At 37.1% G+C, this 20,304-nt stretch overlaps 1 protein-coding gene across 20 annotated transcripts in view; it reads left to right on the top strand.

The window, feature by feature from the left end:
• NCOA2 (nuclear receptor coactivator 2) overlaps nucleotides 1-20,304 on the top strand; it is a 272,696-nt gene that overhangs the window by 88,045 nt on the left and 164,347 nt on the right. For 15 of the 20 annotated variants that reach the window (XM_036338498.1, XM_036338477.1, XM_036338481.1 and 12 more), the window contains exon 2: nucleotides 11,277-11,333. The gene's annotated coding sequence lies outside the window, so the exon portion shown is untranslated. The remainder of the gene's footprint in view (nucleotides 1-11,276; nucleotides 11,334-20,304) is intronic. The other 5 variants (XM_036338485.1, XM_036338484.1, XM_036338487.1 and 2 more) reach the window with 1 other exon arrangement.

The following is a 20,304-nucleotide window of genomic DNA, read 5'->3' as shown; positions in this document are numbered from 1 at the left end:
GAAATACTGCAAATAGAAAAAATCTGGATAATTTTAGAGCCCTGAGAATAATATTATGAAAGGTTAAATTGTCTTTGCTTTAATAAAAGAAGCAGTTAAAATTATTTTAGTCACTGGAATAGTTTGTTTAAACTGTAGCACACCTAGACAGAAATAAATCTTGTTAAAACAACAGCGTAACTACTGACCTTACTTGCTTTGCCCATTCTGGGTTCCAGAATCTTGACTGCAATAAAAGGTCTACTCGGCACATTTGTAATAATATCTTTAAATGGTTCTTTAACCTGATACTTTATGAAGAAGAAATAAAAAAGATTAGTTACGCATGCCCTGAATTTATAGTCTGAAATGAGAACCCAAACGTTTTATTATATACTGCAGTTAACTAAAGTATGTTTCGATACTACAAACTACAAATGACCTTTTGTGGGATTTGGGTTCAGTCTTCACTTCCTTCTTATAGAGCATCAATTTTCAACTGGTGTACTGTGACAAATTTGGTGTGCGGCAAGAATTTTTAAAACATGCAGTACCTGACTGTTTAATCAGGGGCACTGACCTCTTTTCTTTAGATTGTCAAACAAAAAACTGACAACAGCCACTACAACAGTAGCTGTCCAGTGTGAATGAATCAACATTATGCCTATTTTTTTTGTTAGATCGGTATCTTTTTTTTTTGGTGTGTTGCAGAATTTTAGTAGATTGTGTGGTAAATAGATAGTAAATCATATGAAAAAGGTTGAAAGTTGCTGTCATAGAGGAACTTAAACTCTGGGCCACTCTGTGAGATTGGTCTGCATTTTTATTTGATCCTAATAGTTGATTGTTATTTTTGTAAAACACATTAAAGAGTATATAAGAAGATGCTATAATATACAATACTTTCTAGTCTGTAAATTCCTTGAAGTCAGGACTTTTTAAAAAACCATCTCCAGAACCTGTATATAACTCTGTTTATACATCCTGGTGTTATAAATAGTTGTTGGATAAATGAATGAATGGGTTTATATTTACCTTTATGTGTCACAATCCTCTTTTGTGTCTGATGTCAGTCTTGTTTACAGCTCAAGACTTTTTCTTTTTGCTTTAAAGTTTTCATTACTATTTATGAAGAGCTATTGGTTTTATTTCTAGTTATTTATTGCTTTAAACAAATTATTGTATCACATAATTTTGTTGGTTGCGAACTTGGATAGAGCATAGCAGGCATGTCTAGGGTCTCAGCTGGGATGACCAGGAACTCTTAGGAGTCAGAACAGCTGGGGGCTGGCTGGGCATCTCATTGTCTTTTTCATGTGGCCTCTCCACATGCTAGATTGGGCTTCCTCATAATATGGTGGCTTCAAGGTAGTCAGACATAATTAGCAGCTCAGGACTCCAAGATGAAGGGTTGCAGCCTCACACTGAAGTTTCAAGCCTCAGAAGTCCCAGAATATCAATTCTGTCACAGTCTGTTGGTCTACCTAATCACCAAGGCAACCCCAGCTTCAAGGGGAGGACACTTGTACATCATTTCTCAGTGGCAGGAGTAGCAAAGAGTTTATTGCTATCAATAGTCTTCCAGGATTTCTGTTCTCTATGTGGTCCTTGTGATCTTTATTCACCTTTTTAGGTTGTGATTTATTCTAGGTTGCTTTGCAAAATGTCTACGTGTGAGCACCTAGGGGCCAAATGATAGCTTCTCTTTTGCTGTCTCCAAGCTATAGTTGTGGCTTCACTCTTTATCCTAGACCTGACAGAGATCCAGGGGTTGGGGAGGGGGTTAGGTTTCTTTGCGTAGAAACAAGAACTTCTTGATTGGAGGTTCATGCTCAGAATGAATTTTCCCCATAATGCTATAGTGGAATACCTACACCTATATATCTGTATGTGTGTATATATTTGCACCATTTCATAACAGGTAGGCAGGGAAAGTGGTACCTGGAGATCTTTATTTTTATGTAATACTATTAAGAATTTCCCCTCAACCAGGTAGCTCAGTTGGTTTGAGTGTTGTCCTGATACACCAAGGTTACAGGTTTGATCTCCGGTCAGGCACATGTAAGAATCAAACAATGAATGCATAAATACAGGCAGTCCTCGGGTTACGTCAGACTCAGCGTACGTCGCTTTGTGGTTACGTTGCCATTTCCCATTTATTTGTAAAAAAAAAGTTCTGTAATTTCAACGTATGTACATATGTGCTTTATGTTTTTTATTATTTATTTACCACAAGTAAAGGTCAGGAATTGTTATCTTTCTTTTAAATTTTTTTACTGTTTCACTTCATTACTGCTGTGTATGTGCTCCATGTGAGTGGCGTAGGTGTTTATATAGATGGGTTCCAACTAACAGCCAAAATCACGTTACCTCGCACCATAGAAATGGATCTCTGATGTAACCCGAGGTCCTCCTGTAAGTGGAACAACAAATCTCTCTCTCTCCTTTCCTCCCCCCACTTCCTTCCTCTCTCTCTCTAAAATCAATTAAAAAAAAAAAAAAAAAAAAAGAATTCTCCCTAAAATCTAGGGAACTAATATAGGATTGCCAAATTGTGAAAAAAGAATACTCCTCAAGTTTAGTAAGGCTTAGCTTTATAGAAAAATAAAAAACTACATTTTTTTCTCATTTAGGTTTAAAACTGGAAAAAAACTGTTCTTGAGGAGCACTCAGAGGCACACGTTGGGAACCACTGGTAGGGCCATGTTTTGATTTGCCAGCCGAACTTTTGTTTTTTTTAAAATATATTTTATTGATTTCAGAGAGGAAGGGAGAGGGAGAGAGAGGTAGAAACATCAATGATGAGAGAATCATTGATTGGCTGCCTCCTGTACACCCACACTGGGGATTGAGCTCGCAACCTGGGCATGTGCCTTGACTGGAATCGAACCTGGGACCCTTCAGTCCTCAGGCCGATGCTCTATCCACTGAGCCAAACCAGCGAGGGCGCCAGCAAAACTTTTTAAAACAAAAGCCATGCATGATTTTTTAATCCACATTTTATAGCTATATTTATTATGTAAATAATGGGAGAAATAAACTGGTGTAATGGCCCTTATGAAAAACAACCATTTTAGTATATGTTACTAAATTACTTTCCAATGCAGAAAGATTTTCGTTTCATTAGGACCTATAAAACAAAACCAGATTTACTAACTAAATATAAACAAAACTACCAAATAAGGCTTAAATTAATAGCACTGTGCAGTGTTGTCTCGCTTCAACAGAGTTGCTGTTTACAATCAGCCAAGCTCAGGGTCCACTGAGTTCATATGCTATACGACCGGCGGTGTGAAGATATTTCACAGTCCTCATCCCCATGGTCCTTTTCTGGAACTTATGAAAACCTTTGTCCCTCAAGATGTGATATCAGAGGCATGAAAATAATCCTTCTTTCTCCCTAGTTGTAAGTGCAAATGCAAGTCCTGAAATTGAATGTCAGTAAGTTATCAGTTATATAACGATCATCCATATGATTTAGCATATTCATATGATAAGTAATTTTAGACTGTCATAAAAATAAACAATATATATTAGAAGATTTCATGGACATTATGTACATTCTTGCTACTCCCAAGTTGAGGAAAAATTCAGCCACATTAGGTGGTTTTCCTAGCTGTCTCCCCCCACCTTAGGTTTTAGAATTATATATATTTTTAGTGTGATGCCTTGTGTCAGATAGTCATTATTTTGTCACAGCCTTTTAAGTTTTTCTCCTCCACCTTAGTATTTGCAGGATATATATTTTACTTTATTAAGAGAGCAGACCTTGCCTTTCAGAATGGTTTAGTGTGAGAAATAATCTGATAACAATATGGAGATCTTCTAATATTTCAGTGTATACATTAGGTTTCAGTAACTGTTGTCATGTTAAAGAGAATAAGGGAAACATTGGGGCAAAAATTTCCTACTTTATTGGGAGAAAAACGGTTAAAATTCTACTCCTAGGATCTTGGGGCCTTTTCTTTGAGGGGGAGCTGATTGGTTGTCAGGTTGGCATGTTCCAGTCTTGGTAGGGAGTCTTTTATCTCTGTTTAAGAAAGATTAAGTTCTTCCCAGGAAGTATTTTTCTTTCCTCCCCGAAATTTTACTGAAGACTATTATTGTGTGAATTTTTTGGTTGAGCACCCTAATTAAAACCCCAGGACTTCTGCAGGCCTGATATTTGAAAATCACTAGTCTAGCAGCAGGCTGCCCTCTTAGTCAAAGGTGGGTGAGCCCTTGCCCTTGCCCTTGCCCTCAGGAAGCGCGCAGTCTAGAGGGGAAGATACGTTTTAGCATAAGGTAATAATGATAGTGATCGTTGCACACACTGTGTCCAAATCCTTATTTCCTATTCACCAGTCTGATTCCTATCTTTATCATTCCAATGGAACTTCTTAGGAAGGTCACCACAAGTTCTGCTTGCTTGTCAATCGAGTAGAAACAGTTTAATTCTCTTAGCATGGAGCAATGTTGACCACCCTCTCCTCCCAGATTCCACAGGACTTGTCTTTGCTGGTCCTCCTCCTGCCTCTTAGTAATTTCTTCTCATTCTCCCTGGCCAATTCCTTTTCTACATACTTTAAATGTAGGAGTAACCTAGGGCTTAGTTCCAGACTCTCAGTTCTCCATTCTTTATTACTTCTCCCTAAGAGATCTTAACCATTTCTATAGTTTTAAATGCTATTTTCAGGTTAGTGACTCCAAATTTAGCATCTTTAGTCCTGTTCCAGACTTGAGCCTTGGACATGCAATGACACATGTGAGATTAATTTTTCTTCTAGATCTGTTTCTCCGGGCAAGAATACTACTCTTTGGAGAGTTACTGTTTTATGATAGTTGCTTTATTGTATTGGTTCTGTCATTGTAGGCAAGAGACCAAATTGAAAAGAACGGTCATCTACGAATTTGATGGATGTTATTTTTCACTATATCATACATATCAATCGTGTATGTGTACCTGTCTGTAGCTTAGGAAATTTTAAACTGATGATACTTTTTAAAATGTATTTTAATATGGATTAGGAATTACTTTTACATTTAGTATAGGTGAAAAGTTACTACATTAAATTACAAACCTAAAGTTTTACTCATGAATGATTGTACTGTTTGAAGCATTGTATGAAATTGAATTAAAATAACAAAAGAACATCTTAAGATTGAGTTTCAATTAATTTTAAGCACCAGTTTTAGAAAACTGAAGAGTTCTCTGACAGGGAGATGGCGAGGTCTGAGAAGGCCTTTTTATTTATCTTAAAAAATTACTGAGTACTTTCTGTATGCCGTATACTGAGATCTAGCTCTCAACAAATCTGTGAAGATTTCTCTGAGTGAATTAAGTTATGGAAGAATGAATAGTGGGAAAGGGTTTTTAGAAAGTCAGTTAATTAATGCTTATACATATGTTATAAGAGCTAATGTTCAGATAGACCTGCCATTTTAAAGGGTCTTGACATGATACTGCTGACTCTCTTAAAAAAGGCTTTTGAAAATGGAAATTACTTGTTAAGGAGTTTCATTAGTTAAGGGTTATTGTCTGAAGTGGAGGTAGAACCCTGTAAACAAAGAAAGAAAACATAAGCTTATCTGAAGTACATATAGAAGTTAAGCAGTCAGTGTAAAGTTATTCTTCTGTGGTCTAGGTGTTATTTTTAGCATCATCAACTTAATAATTGGGAAAGAATTTTTCCTTGCATATGTTGCACACATTCTTTACATGTTATGTACATTATTAAGACCTTTGCAACATCACATTGGGATTTTATTAAAAATATAAGGCTACTATATTATGATATTTTTATGGCATATAAAATATTAAATACATGTAATGTCATGTTCAATAATCTGGAGTAGTTCTCAGAGTTAAGTCTTCAAAGTACGAATTTCCTCTTGATAGTAGATGATTTGAAACATGCTGAATGAAAGGTGCATTTTATGTTTAGTTTTTTGGGAGTTTTTGTGCTTTTGAGCAAAAAGTTGAAAAATAGATTATTTTATTAATCATGCATTATGGGCGTGCACTATATGCTTGGCTGGAACTGTTGGAAAATCTCAAGTAATTTGAGCAGTACTTCTAGCCTTTCTTCCTTTCCCCATGTCCTCTTCATTTCTACCAGCCTGTGTGACTGGCTGGATGACTGGGGTGGTGCTGGCTAGAGGACAAGATGACCAATAACAGGACCTCTGTTGGAGCATGAAGTATGGCAGTCACAGGGCTCTCCTTTGGTTAGTCAACTCTTTCCAGTAGCACATGCCATATACTCTGTTGTCCATCCAAAATTAAGTTGTTCCATTTGGCAAGTATTTCAAAAGAAATATATTGATGTATTGGTGATTCTTCCTTTTATTGGTGGCAACTTTGAGAAAATTTCGAGGCTACCTTTGGGTCAGCCAAAAATAACGTTAAGGTTCGATTGCAGTGTCAGCCAGGGGTGGATGATGTGGGGAATGTAAGCTTTGTTCTTGTTCATACCATACCAAAAGCCTCAGGAAGGCAGTTTTCAGGTTGAATCGTGTTGGTAAAAAGGATAGCATTATCAGAACAGTGGACTTCCATAACAGTCTGCTGGGTAAGAGCATGTGTGACTCCACAGTCAGATTCTGGGTTAGAATCTGGGCTCTGACACTGCACGAGCTCTGTGTTCTTGGACAAAGTACTTATCAGTAAAGTTTCTGTATCTACAAAATGGAGATGATAGTAGCAGTACTTACCTCGTGGGGTTGTTAGAAAGATTGAATTAGGTAATACATTACAAAGGCCTCACAAGGCCCCGGTTCACTCACAAAATAAGCATTCAATAAATGGTAGCTAGTGATGTTGGTGGTGGTGGCATTAAACCAAAACAGCAAAAATATGGCCCTCCTTTCGTTCTCATAGTCTTGAAGTGCTACTATTCCAGATATCATTTCATTTTCCTCTCAGCTTATTTTGCCTCTTGTGGCTCTGTTCCTAACCATTCATTTTCAGAAATTAAAAAAATAACCTAAGGCCTAACGGTTTGGCTCAGTGGATAGAGCATCAGCCTGTAGACTCAAGGGTCCCGGGTTCGATTCCGGTCAAGGGCATGTACCTTGGTTGCGGGCATATCCCCAGTAGCGGGTGTGCAGGAGGCAGCTGATCGATGTTTCTCTCTCATCAGTGTTTCTAACTCTCTATCCCTCTCCCTTCCTCTCTGTAAAAAATCAATAAAAATATATTTTAAAAAAAAGAATGTGGCCCAATTAAAAAAAATAACATAAAATATTGAGCATATCTCCTCCTAACCCTCCCCTACCTTTTAAAAAAGCATCAACCTATAGTTATAATGTTGCCAGCAACTTTTTTATGTGTGATGTAGGCTCAGTCCTGATTTATTTATTTATTGACTTATTTACTTATTTATTTATTTACTGCCTCAAAGTAATGAGTTACTTGTGCAACCTGCTAGGTGACACTATACTTGGCAAAACCACCGTTCGTTTCTAGAACTACGTTTATTGCTTCGATCCCTTTACTCACACAATAACCTTAGCTATCACATAGCAAGAAAGAGTAGGGACACCGTGATACATTTTAAAATCTCATTTAGGATTTTTTTAGCATTTAAAAAAATTGAGGTATAATTTGCATAACTATGAAATGTACCCATTTTAACTGTATTCAGGGATGGATTTTAGTAAATTTATATAGCTGTGTGTCTAATGTTTCTTTTACATCTTTCTTTAGCATCACCACCACCCAGTTTTAGAACAGAATCTGTCGGTCCCCAAGTTCTTTTGTGTCTAATTCCCACTTCTGTTCTGTGACCCAACACACCACCCATCTGTTTTCTATCTGTAGCGTTTTACTTTTTTTTTAGAAATTAGAAGTAAGGAGAGTCATACCGTATGTAATCTTGGTATCTGGCTTCTTGTAAGAATCTTTCATATATTCTAGATAGACATCCTTCAACAGTTAATTAGCTAGCTCTTTATATACTCCAGACACATGTACTTTATCAGATAATTATTTTGCCAATACTTTCTCCCAGTCTGTGACTTGTGGTTTTATTTTTAAAATTGTCTTTTGAAGAGCAAACGTTTTAATTTTAATGGAGTTCAAGTTATTTTCTTTTATGGTTGTTCTTTTTATGTTTTTTTTTCTTTTATATATTTGATGTCATATCTAAAAACTTCTTGCCTAATCCACAATAATTTGTCTTTGAGTACTTTCTTCTACAAGCTTTGTAGTTTGGGTTATTAACTTTTAGATCTATGATCCTATTCATTTTTAAAAAAATATATTTTATTGATTTTTTACAGAGAGGAAGGGAGAGAGATTGAGAGTTAGAAATATCGATGAGAAAGAAACATCGATCGGCTGCCTCCTGAACACCTCTCACTGGGGATGTGCCCGCAACCAAGGTACATGCCCTTGGCGGGAACTGAACCTGGGACCCTTCAGTCCGCAGGCCGGCGCTCAGGCCGGCGCTCTATCCACTGAGCCAAATCGGTCAGGGCTGATCCTATTCATTTTGAGTTAATTTTTGTACCTGGTGCAAGGTAAAGGTCGAGGCTCTTTTTTCACCTTTCCTCCATATGCATAACCGGTTTTGAGCACCATTTATTGAAGGCTGTCTTTTCCTTATTGAAGTAACTTGCCATCCTTGTTGAATATGAATTGGTATAAATGCGTAGCCCCATTTTTGGACTCTGTTCTCTTCTGTTATTTATCCTTATGCCCCACCCCCATTGTTTTGATTATTGTAACTATAGTAAGTCTTGAAATCAGGTAATGTCTTTCAACTTTTGATATAGTTTTAAAGTAGCTTCGGTTTAAAAATTTCCCATATTTTTGTGTCTCTCTGGGGGATTATGGGCTGATAAAGGGACGACATCCCATCAAAATCAGTTCTACTTGAGGTTGGTAGGCCTAAAGCTTCTATTTTTCATCGCTTTATTGGGTTACCTGTCTTTACTAGCAGCATTTGATAGGTTCAGACGTGGCAGGATCATAATTATAAAGCCTACTATGTACCAGGTGCTTTATGTAATTATCTCATTTGATACTTCCCAGGTGTTGCAAAGAGGACATCATTATCCTGATTTTATAAATAAGTCCACAGTGTCATTTCCTTAGGTCACTTACCTCAGCTGCCGCTAGTGATGCTATATTCACAGCAGCAGTGTTTACATGATAAAGCCAGAGTTTGAAACCTGGTCTATCTGATGATGCTTAATCCCAGGCTCTTCCAACTATTCCATGCAGAGAGGAGGTATATATCTTTTTAGTACAGTGGAAACAGCCGTAGTCACAGGGGAAAGATGACAGGCATCCCTCTGCCTTTCCTCTGTCTTTGCCAGGCCTGGGGCAGCCCCCTCCTCCTCCCTTGAAACGCATTCCTGAAAGAGCTTTGTGAAAACTGTCAGGACTGGTGGAAGAATAGAGGATGTTAATTTATTATAAAGTTCTTCTCGCCTGTACTACTGTTTTAATGGCTATTATATTACCTAGTAACTTATAAAATGTTTTGTAATTCTATGTTGAAGTATTTTATTAATTTCTTTTGTTTAAAATGTTACACCAAGATATTATTATATTATACTGTGGAAATTATCCACATCTTCATATGTCTTTTATCTTCATATGTCTCTTCTATATCTTTGTTTAGCATGGGTGCTTTGGTAGTTTTTCCTCATATTAGCATATTAATTAAAAACTCATTTAATAGTACAGATCAAGTAGTAATAATTTAATACCATCATTTCTGCTAATATCACAAGTTTTAGCTCTTGATTGTTGCATGGTGTGATGTCCTTGAGCAAATTAGTTGTTGGTATAGAATTATAATGGGCTTACGTAGGCCTGCGTAACGAATACATTCACCCCAGCAGAGCTGGAAAGAATTGATGGCTTCTATTACGTAACATGTTAGTGCACACTACTGACTGCCACATGAGAATCCATTCGTTTTACTTACTGTGCTAACTTATTTGCATACAGATTTCTTTTTGTTTTTCATGATTCATCTCTGACTAATACCCTAGCTGCATTTCATTACTTATAATGATCTCCAGGCTGATCAGGTCCTGGTGAAAATCAAAATGCACTTTTTCTCTTTCTTCTTTAGACCTATTAGATTATGAAATCAGATGTTTCCAGTGCCCTAGAAAAATGTTAATTTGGATATTAAATTAGCATTAGCTCTTTTCTACTATTATGTTCTAGTTATTCTAAATAGTAAAGGGCTCATAGAGTTAATACTGTTTTAAGTTCGATAATTAATCCAAGTGTCATTTATTACTGATTGGTGTCATCTGACAATAAAAGATCTAGTAGCTCAGTTGTAAAAACATTCCTTGCAGCTGTTAAATCTGGTAGCACATAATGGTTAAAAAAGACATACTTCTACTAGCAGCAATCAAACCATTTTTCTCAGGTCCTTAAAATACACAAAAATAGTCAGCATTAATACACATAAAATAACGTAAGCACATATTTGTTGTGTTTTTATTCCTCACTGTGCAGTGAAAAGTGATTCCTGCATAGATCCCAGGAAATGCCCCAGGGCCCTTCCATGTTCAGCTCTTTGTCCTCAAGACACACATCCAGAAGAAACTTGGGGAGAAGCCACCTTGAGTATTGAAACTGTTCTTCCTTTTCTTGTCCACATTTGTCTTGCAATTTGTTATGAATGTCTTATGTAGGCATCATTTTTATATCACTTTACTCAAGACTTTCATTTTTGAGAAATTATTCAGTCACTTTTTTAAAAGTATTTTTTATTGTTGATAGTGTTACAGATACCTCCCATTCCTCCCACCCCCCTTTACCCCTGACTCTTATCCAGTCACCTTTGAACTTCTTTAAACAATTATGACATAGAGCTTTATTTTAATAATTTCAAGCCTTTCCATTCCATATAGGTAAAGCAGAAACCACAGCAAGTGAAGACAACTATGTGAAGTTTATTTATTCAGCAAACATTTACTGCACATGGTGCTATGGTGTGCTGGGCCCTGGGCTAGCCCAGCAGTGCAAGGTGCATGGCGTAGCGTAGCTCGGCCTCCTCTGCTTCCACCAGAGCTAGTGATGAGTCAGGCAGCTACAGGAAAGTGTAGCAAGTGTGTGGCGGGCTCTCAAGATTGGTAGGGTAGACACCTCATAATTTATGAACTGTGACCTTACATATTTTATATTATCCTGTGCAAATAGAAGTAATGCAGCAAGTCTACTTCTTGGTTTTACCATGCAGTTTAATGAAAAGGTGTTATTAAATGAGTGTTACTTATATGTTGCTTGTAAAAATCACAAGATTCTACATTTTTTAATTCATGTTTGTTTGTTTATATTACAGATTTCTCTTGGATTTGGCCACAGATTTATAGATCTTCTGCACTGTATACAGGTACAGGTGAGTTAAAATTAAGCCTTTCTGTTGGATTATTTTGATTTTTAAGTAATATTCAATGTTTAAAAATTATCCTATTTATAGTTTAGCAAAATAATATGTAAATAAAATGAATATGACAACATAAAGAAATTGTTATAAAAATATTGTCTTCATTTCTGTTGTATTATTATGTATTGAAAATGACATTTGAAGGTAGAACAACCATATCTCTTTATTAGTGCTTACTGTGTATATTTGGGAAGATTACATATAAATTTCATAGCCTGGCAAATGTTTATTTTTATATGTAAATAAAAGAATAGCTGCTAGAGCTTTTGGCAGCAAATTTCAGTTTTATGGGGGTAGATGTTTTAAATTTGATGAGCAGGCTTTTCTAGTTCAACCAGTCTGAAATAGCTTCTCGATCACTCCTTATCACACAATCTATTTTTGTCATAATATTTTATTATTTATAGTCTCCCCTGCTAGAATATAAGCTCCTTAAACATTGGGACCATTTTTGTCTACTTAAACATGTAGGTATTTAAGAAAGATTCGTATATAGGAAAGACTGAGGAAATATTTGCTAAATAATTATTGGGCAGTAAATACTAGGCATTTATTCATATTCAGAGTCCCTGAGCTCTGTATTTGTAAATACAAACCAGAGCTAGTTCCTTATATTTATTTCTAAATGTGAAATTAATTTATATCAGCTACTTAAAGATTATATACTGGTAGCTCTTAAATTGCCTGTGTTGCATATTTTATGTACTCAGATATGCTTAATCAGGGTAGATTTCAGAGGGTAATGCTTCCAATTGTGTATTTATTTTGCCACTATCCTTAAAGCTTCTTTTGATGAAGTAAGGGACAAACCTGAAGCTGGTGTGGGACCTCCCCACGTCCTTGCTAAATTATGCTACCATATTAGATATGTTTTGTGATAACTTATATAAAGAACAATGTGAAGTGGGTCTGAAAATTGGACAATTTTAATCTCTGAAAACCAAATAAGTTAAGATTTTTCCACTACCTGTTACTGGATATAAAATGTAACTTTATTGGTTTTCTGTTTTTAGTTTGGGAAATTTTTCTGTCCTCCGTATTGATGCTTGAATTCATTGTGAAAGAAAGCTGTAGGCAGGAGCTGACCATCCTCTTCCTGTGCCCTTGGCAGTTTTCTTTACATGTTCCAGGATATTGGCTTCCTGTCTTGTTTTCTTGTATTTTTATTTTTTATCTCTTTTGCTTTCTTTAGGCCTTAGTTTCTCTTTCTGCCACCATGGGTTTTTTTTTTCATTTATAGAAAGAACTAATTCTGACCTTTAGGGGTTTTGTGTTATTTTTTTAAGTAAAATTTTGGAATTATCCAGCCATTTCTCATTCACACCTAATTTACAAGTGCAATTTGCTGAGATTGCTTTGATAATACTAACAGCAGCAGCTGTAACTTATTGCTCTTCCACTGTGTGCCAGGTATTATGTAAGTGCTTTTCAGTTATCTTCAGAATAGCAGATAAGGAAATTGAAGCTTAGAGAGGTTAAGTGACTTTTCCAAGGTCATATCAAGTAAGTGGCAGTTTGCCACTCCAAAGACCTTGATCTTAACCACCCAGCTCCATTTTCCTTCTAAATAGCCTGGAATATACACTTTTTTTTTTTTTTTTGTGGCAATAAGTGTAATATAGGAAAACCATATTTATATTTGAGGACTTCAAAATTAATTTAAAAGTCAAACATTATTTTGATTATATTTCATTAGCAGGCCTCAACTTTTAACCTTTATTTCAAACTGTGAAACATGACGACTCATTTGAAGTTTAATGACGACCAGCACAATTTAAACTTGCACCCTGCACTTCCATGTCATACTTACTTTTGTGGGGCAGGCCCATGGCGGAGCCATTGGATTCCTTTCTCCATTGTAAGTGTGGTTTGCCATGAATTGGCATTCCTCCTTTTTTCTTGTGAGCAGGGCACGCCATGAATCAGCATTCTTCATCCCCTGCAGTATCAGAAAGTTTAGGTACAGTGGCATCTGTGGTTTGTTACACTTTTCCTACAGAAAACAAGTTGTGTGAAATACAGTGACTATATAATTAATTAGAACCCTTATCTTGGAATGTGTAATAATTTATATCTTGGGGAACTTTTTTTAATAATTTAAGAATAAGGTGCCATCACTTTGAAGTAAAGCAGAATTGCCTCAAAAAGAACTTCAGCTTTCCACATTTAGTTTATTTTCAAGGCTGAGGAGGACATATTACATAAAAATATCTGTTCTTAAACCTATAATATTGCGGACAAAGTATTTTCGAAGGCAGCGTTGTTGAATGCATCTGAAAGTTTTTATTTGAAAATATGATTAACTATACTTCCTCACACTTTCCAAAAGGATTGTATCTATGAGTGTAAATGCAAATTCCAGATTTGAGTGTATGGGAAGGGGCTTCTGTAGTTTGAATTAAAAAGAAAAAATTTATTTAACAGACCAAATCATGCTTCTTAATCTATAGCTACATCAGTATTTCCATTCCAGTCTCACATTTTAAGCATTTTTAAAGTTAGCCAATAAACTTTTCTTAGAATTGATAGTCAAAACAGGAGCAAGCGTTAGATAAATGTTTGACAATGTAGCCTTGAAATGTGATTTTTCTCCTTCACTATGGAAAACTGAATTCACCGTGGATTCATATATACTTTGAGTTTATAAGTTTACTTTCTGTACACTGGAAGATTTGGGGTGGAGGAAGAATTGTACACACATACTAGGTAGAGCCCAGCACTAACTTATGGAGAGCGAAGTTCGCCAAAGTACAACAGAGCATAATATACTTCTTGTGATGCTAGTACATTTTGTTGTTATATACTAAATAGCAAAAATCATATTAACCATATGAAGGACAGAAGAAATTATGTCTATATTGGACCTGACGTGGTTGTAAGTACATTTGAAATGAATATTTGTTGTATTTTGTTTTTTGTTTTTCTTGGGCCCGGTCCCAGACTGGGGGGAGAGAGGGGTATGGCAGCGATGGCAAGGCAGTCCCAGGGCACACCTGCAACAGCAGCAACCCACCGACCCTAAAATAGTTGTTGTATTTTGAATCCCCAGGCAGCTTGATTTGAGCTACAGATCTGAGGCTCTGAGCACTGTCCACTGAAAATCAGTGTTGATCTACTAAAAAATTATAATATTTACATGTCTCTTTTGCTTTAGGCAAAATTTGCTGACATTTAATGATATTGCTACTTTTGTTGTAATTTTTTTCAAATGTCCACATGGTAGGCTGTCATGGGGAAATAACAAATATTTTAACAGTTGGCAAAACCCCCCCTGTTGTTTAACTCTTCAAACTAGAATCCCAATCCTACTCCCCCTGTGCAGACTTCTCTGCTCTTCGCTGGTGGATGGGCTGCTGGACTCAGCACCAAAGAAGCTTCCTGGTGGGTTGAAATTATCTTCCAATGAGTGTTACTGACCCAAAGCCATCAGTTGGAAACTATTTGTATGACAGGCCAGTTTTTAAAGCACTTTTACTATTCTGTTTTCCTCCCTTTTTTATGCACACATTAGTGTAAACAGATTGACCTAGTTTTCACCACAAAGGGAAATATATTCAGCACCATTGACCCTCCTTTCACTTTCCTCCTTCCCTTTACCCTCAAGTCATCCCTTTTCCTTTCTGACTCTCCTTCCTTTGAGAAATCGTATATAATAAAAGCCTAATATGCAAATTGTCCCCTTGGGCGGGAGTTCCACCGACCGGGTGTTCAACCGCTTGCTATGATGTGCACTGACCACCAGGGGACGGCACAGAACAAAGGAAGGCCCCAGCTGGCAGCTGGGGGAAGGAGGGCCCCAACCAGCAGCTGGAAGGCCCTGATCGGCCCTGATTGCCAGCCAGGCCTAGGGACCCTACCCGTGCGTGAATTTTGTGCACTGGGCCTCTAGTATTTATTATATTGTGTTAGCCTATGCTGAGGCTTGTGGGAAATATACAGAATAATTACCAAAAAATATAAACTGGAAGGAGTGGTAAAGAAAGTTTTGCTCCATATTTCCTTGCTCAATATTTTTATACTGAAGCTTGGCTTTCTGATTTTTAAAGAAAAAAAAATGAGCATTGATTTCTAAATTATACATCTGTTCCTACTAATCTATTTCATACAAGTGGAGATTAAGGCAACAAGAAAAGCTGTCTGTTGTAAATAAATGTTTGTTTCCACAGGTACCCACGAGCAGTGATGCTAGTGAGCATAGTGCATTGCTGAACAGTATATCAGAAATATGAGAGAACCTGCTTTTTCTGGTTAACCCAAATTCTGGAACAGCAAAATTTAGATTTACAGACAGCAATAAAAACCACTTTTTAAAATAAAATCTAAAAGGATGCTTCTTAGATTATAAAAGTTGAGTTTCAGTTGAGAGCTATTTTTCTGTGAAATCACCATTTGTTTCTTTAATTAGAAGTTTCTAAGTGTGACTTCTCTGTTGGCATAGCTGATATTCTTTGGAAATAATTAAAATGAAAACCATTACCAGTCTATACCTTGTATAGGTCTTCTGAATTAGCGTGTCTTTGAGGAGGTATTGCTGGGACAGAGTGGGCTCTGTCTTCTCAGCCCCATTCTTGTGCACCGGAGGACAGGAGTATGTGTGCATGGGAGTGTGAAGGGGGCGTGTTTGAACATTAAGAGAATGTGTGTTCTCCTGCTTTCTTGTTAGTGGCCTTTGGATTTTGGTTCAAATTTGTGTATTTGACTCATCCGGATAGTAGAGTTGCTAGCTTTAATGAGAATGTCTCTGATGAGCAGAATTTCACATAAGTGACACTATAGAAACTTTAGAAATATATGGCATTTGAGCTGGGGTCAATTAGTAGGATTTTAAACTATCCCATTCACTTTCACTCTGGAAGGAAAGTGGCAGAATGTATATGTTATTTTCTAGGCAGGTGTTGAATCTGAGTCTGCTGACCTTGCCAGAATCCCCTTACAGTTAAAATAGCAAATAAAATCAGGCTGTTTCCATTAAACACCTCAGAGTTTATTTTTGAAGTTCAAATCATTTATGTGAGTCTCCACTAGTTTTACAACATCTAGTCGTCAGGGATAAATTAAGCGCTTATTTATAAAATTGTCCATATCTATAAAATTAATTAAGTAGGTTATGCCCCCACCAACCCCTCACCCTTGTTGTTCTTTGGCATTAGCATATAGAGGTTTCCATTGGGGCTTGTGTTGCTTCCTTGAGACAGAAAAAATGGGGAGGAAACCAGAGACATTAACAGTAAATTTTGCAAATTGTGACTTTAACCTAATTCCATGCATTAGGTTGTCTAAGCACTGTTTGCTACTTCATGAATGATTCATGGGTGTCTACAATCAATGGAAATGTGTTTTTTTTGGCCTAGTCACAGTTCTGCCTTCACATCCAAAAGAGCAAAGGGAGAGTAAGAAGTATACAGCATTTCACGGTGGCTCTGTGGAATTTGACCATATGCTATAAATGTATGTGGTCCAATTTTGGAGGATCTTTGGAACACATGTCTCCATGAGAGGTTGATTTTTGTGGTGCGGGAGTCTATAGATTTGTTTGCCTTCACTGCTTTTTAAAGTATTGAAAAATACTGAAATGACTTAGAATTCATAGAATTTGAGAAGTTTGATTTTTTTAAACCAACAGTTTTGGCTTTTTTAGTGCCAGTGACATAAATTTCATAAGCGGAAGTCATATTCTTGAAATTTTCTGGCCTCCGCCAAAGGACTGACCATTTGTTGCCCATCCATGTCAGAGAACTGGAGCAGAGTTTTCTCGTTCCTCCTGGAGGGGTGAAAAGGACTAAGATACAGGAGTGTGATAGGCCAGCATGCACCTCAGTGGAGAGAGGTGTGGGGAAGCTTATAAAAGCCCTACCAGTGCCTCGATGAGTACTGAGATGTTTGTCTTTACCTAAAATATAAAAGAATATCTTTTAAAAAAACAGCTGTGTCACAGTTATTGAACTGGTGGCTTAAATTAGAACAGACAGAGCAGGGGCCAAAAGGAAACAGTTGATCTTTCAGTTCCTTTCAATTCTTAGTCATTAAAAAAGCTATTTGATCTAGATTTCAAATTCTTTTTATATGGCAGTTTTATTACAGTCCAGAAAATAAACCTCTGTTTTCTGCGTTATAAGATAGAGTTGGAAATAGAAGATAGTTTTGAACTAATGTATTTTGAGAACCATATGGTGGTTACTCATGCTAGTTATTATATTTGAATAGAACGGAAAACAAAATTCCTTTGACTTGAAACAGATTAGGCTGGTTTCATGTGTCTTATCAATAAGCAATAGTAGATTGTGTTTTGTTAGCCCAGTGGAACCTAGATTTTAGGTTTTCCTTGAAACTACATGCTGTGGAACATTTACATTTTCTCTAATGTATAAGTTTAGTGTTTAATGTTGCTACTGCCTCAAAATATCCACAAAGTTTCGTAAAATCTTTATTGTCTCAACACTTAAGTTATTACTTCTTTGAACTTGTTCACTGACATATTTATATTATGTGCCAAGGTCAGGTTCAAACTTTCTCTTTAAAGTATCTTTTGAAGATATAAAATGATAGCCTTTTGTAAAATACCACTGTTGTCTTTTTAAATTTATTTTTGTTTTAACATAGCCTAAATGCCAATGCATATTGCTTTAAACTATAATGTATGCTCACTATATTTACCAATTTCCCATCTTTTTTTTTTTTTAAATATATTTTATTGATTTTTTACAGAGAGGAAGGGAGAGAGATAGAGAGTTAGAAACATCGATGAGAGAGAAACATCGATCAGCTGCCTCCTGCACATCTCCCACCGGGGATATGCCCGCAACCCAGGTACATGCCCTTGACCGGAATCAAACCCGGGACCCTTCAGTCCGCAGGCCGACGCTCTATCCACTGAGCCAAACCGGTCTTGGCTCCACCTTATTTTTAAAAGGAAAAATTTTTTTTAAAATTCTGCTTTTACCATAGTGGCTCATCACTAAAGCTGTTCAGCCCCAGAGCTCACTGGCCACGGTTCCCACAGACATTCTGGTGGTGGCTGTCCTAGAGTCCCTGGGCTAGAGCTGCCGCATCAGGAGCCGTACACTTACTTCTTCTTGAGCCTTAACCATTTTAGAGACAGAAAAGAAGAGACATTTATGTACTATTTATTTATGCTGATAAATGTGATATCTTTGGCTTGCTGTGCTATTTCTACTTCAGTGCTCCTTTTAATTAAGTCATAGTTTTTACTGAAGTCAAGGGTCCTATTTCCTACTAACTTTCAAGAGCTGATTGAGAAAGTAATATACCTGGTCATTTGTTCAGATACCACAATGAGGTTTCATGAGGTGGTTAAGGTTTTCACAATGTCTTAAAACTGAGATAAATGTACGTTAACTTGAGAGGTAGAGAGAGAAAAGGAAAAACAAACATTTACCATTACTTTTGGCAAGACATGGTTCTTGGCCTTTACCTGTGTTGTATCAATTTAAACTTTGACTGAATTCTTTGTGTCAGAATGTGAAGTGAGTTCTGATAGTGTCTAAATCCTCTTTGATTTGAAATTGAGAATAAACTGCTTTTTGTTTTCAAAGCATTTTATATACTGGGCTATAATGTATAAAGTGAAATAAAACTTTGTGTCTTCCAACTCATCTGCTTTTAATTGGATCTTGTAACAATTGCAAAGACATTTTGTGCTGCCTTCTTTCTAGTTAAGTGAAAAATGATTCTGATCTCAGAAAAGGAGAGTTTTGATTAACTGATCCCATCAGATACTACAAAATCAGCTTTGTCAGAAGAGAGTACTCAAAAGATGTATATCAGGATGTGAAGGAAAGTGAGTTAGAAGCATCCTACTTCATTAATTTCTTTTTCATTATATAGAGAACATGTTTTGTTTTTTTGTTGTTTTATTCACAGAACATTTTTAACATTATATAGCTGCCCATCTATGTACATATAACTTTTCTGCGTCAATATGTCATTAAATATATAAATTTGTTTTATTTAAAATAACATTACTATATTACTAAAGATTGATAATCATGATTATGGGCCAATCAGCAGAGTGGTTTTAATACAGAGACATGAATGTAGAACCAAGTATTATCCACAAAAATCCTGTTTCAATCATAGTGCAAATGGAAAGTTCTTAGAACTGAAAGATCATTTATAACTGCTAGTGTGTATATTGTCCTTACCAGGTAGTGTTCTAAGCTCTTCTCATAATAATCCACATAATCCTCATACATACACACACACACACACACACACAAAAGAAAAAAGGAAAAGAAAGAAAGAGAAAACCTATTACGTAGCTGCTATTATTATCTCATTTTAGAAATGGGGCAAGGAAGGACTGGATGTTCAGCGACTTGCCCAGGGATGTGCACCTCATTTAATTAGATAGTTAGAGGCAGAATTGGGATTCAGACCCAGTCTGTCATTGGTAATGTTTTGCCTATCAGAGTTTCTTCTCCTAAAACATAAAAGCAGACCACTCCTACATTTAATAATCCTATATAATAAAGAGCTAATATGCAAATGGTTGTCATGCCCTCATGCCCTCGCACCGGGGCCAGGGGACCTGAGGCTGCAGCACCGGGGCTGGGGGACCTGAGGCTGCACCCCCAGTGCTGGGGCCGGGGGACCTGAGGTCAGGTGGGGGGACCTGAGGCCACACCCCCTGCCTCAGGTCCAGGTCTAGGGCCAGGGGACCTGAGGCCGGGCGGGGGAACCTGAAGCTGTGCCCTCCGCCCCCACACTGGGGCCAGGGGACCTGAGGTCGCACCCCCTGCGCTGGGGCCAGGGGACCTGAGGCCATGTCCCCCACCCTGTGGGGCTTGACAGGGGTGAGGTCGGCCAGGTCTGGGTCTCATGTGATTTCGAGGTGCACGTGGGTGGGCGGGGACTTGACTCTGGGTCCCACAGCGCACCCCAGACTCTGACAGGAGGGAGATTT

The sequence above is a fragment of the Myotis myotis genome, unplaced genomic scaffold (genome assembly GCF_014108235.1).
Source record: "Myotis myotis isolate mMyoMyo1 unplaced genomic scaffold, mMyoMyo1.p scaffold_m19_p_16, whole genome shotgun sequence".
NCBI classification, from domain to species: Eukaryota; Metazoa; Chordata; class Mammalia; order Chiroptera; family Vespertilionidae; genus Myotis; species Myotis myotis.
The sequence above is the reverse complement of the archived record's forward strand: the minus strand, read 5'-3'. Positions and strand labels throughout refer to the sequence as shown.